This window comes from Wasmannia auropunctata, unplaced genomic scaffold, assembly GCF_000956235.1.
Source record: "Wasmannia auropunctata unplaced genomic scaffold, wasmannia.A_1.0 LD336097.1, whole genome shotgun sequence".
Taxonomy (NCBI): domain Eukaryota; kingdom Metazoa; phylum Arthropoda; class Insecta; order Hymenoptera; family Formicidae; genus Wasmannia; species Wasmannia auropunctata.
In genome coordinates, this window is record NW_012026793.1 from 996,568 (window position 1) to 998,047 (window position 1,480).

Here is a 1,480-nt window from a genome sequence, read left to right on the forward strand (position 1 = left end):
TAATATGTATCAACGAATAATCTTGTAATATCTTTAAATTTTATTTAAGATAATAGTAGTAATAATAATTATATATATATATATACATATATATATATATATATATATATATATAATTACAACAATAATAAATTGAGTTGCGTCTTCCAGGATATTTTCTACTATTTGAAGATTTTCTTCTGTTTAAAGAGGAAAATTTAGATCTTTATTGTCGAATATTGAAGTTATTTGGTCTTCTGATCTGATATTTCTTTGCTGGTTTTTCAATTGCAACTTAACTTCTTTTAGCACATCAGAAACCATACTTCGTATCAAATAATTCTGAATCAGTAAATTTTTATAGTTTTATCTGAAAAAGATTATTTAGATTAATGTTTTTTTAGTTATTTATTTATATTACCATCAAATCTTCTATTGCAGCAACTGCAAGTTGAATTGCATGACACACTTGAAGAAAATATTACATATTAATTTTTACAAACAAAATAACGTAATTTTTTAAATAAAAAATTTTAGTTCCATTTATAAATCTATGTCTGTTAATAATATTTTTTAAAATTATTTCTATGTATATTTACAAAACAAAATGATGTAAAGCTATAAAAATATACTTACTTGTAAGAAATACTGGTTCATGACTTGACAAAGCAACATCTTTATCAGGAAGTGAAATATCTAAAACAAAAATGTTTTAAAAATATAAAGTAAATAAATAAAAAAAGAAAAATATATAAAGCATTTTATCACAAATTTAATTTTACAAAAAATTTAATAGATATTTTTCAAAATTTATTTAGTGCTGTAGTACATACAGGATAATTTTCTATTGTATAATAAATATATAATATTGTTACGCCCGGGGCGGTAAACCTTGCGATCACGCACTCGGTCGCGTAACGTTCGCGCTTCCGCACTCGCGTTCGCGCACGCGCACCGGAAAGCCGCGGGGAAATAAGAAAGGAACACCAATTAAGAACACAAGGAACACGCTTTATTGTAATGACTGTGAACAAATAACGCAGCGAATAGATAGAGCAGAGCAAAGCACGTTCGCACGGCACGTCGGCTTTTCTCCAAATCTAATATGACGTCCGTTTGACAGACGACAACGCGTCGTCAGGGAAACATCTGACAGCTGGACCGGCTCGCTGGTCGCGGGCGTAGATACGGGCGTAACAATACTTTTATTATCACGTTTGTCACCCGTTACGAATTCACCGTTGAATACAGTGTTTATCTTAATGTTATTACCCAGTGAGAAGGCTGATGTCGAATCGACGTCGTTTCGATGTCGATGTCATCGAAAACTCATCGAATCGAAATTGACATCGAAAATCAGGCCATTTCGATCAAATTGTTTTGACATCAAGAAATACTTGTTTCCAAGTTACCAATGTCCAAAACCCAAATTAGTCTAAAATTAAAAGTTAATCATGCATATATACCCAGTGAGAAATAATTGGTCGAAAATACGTCGAAT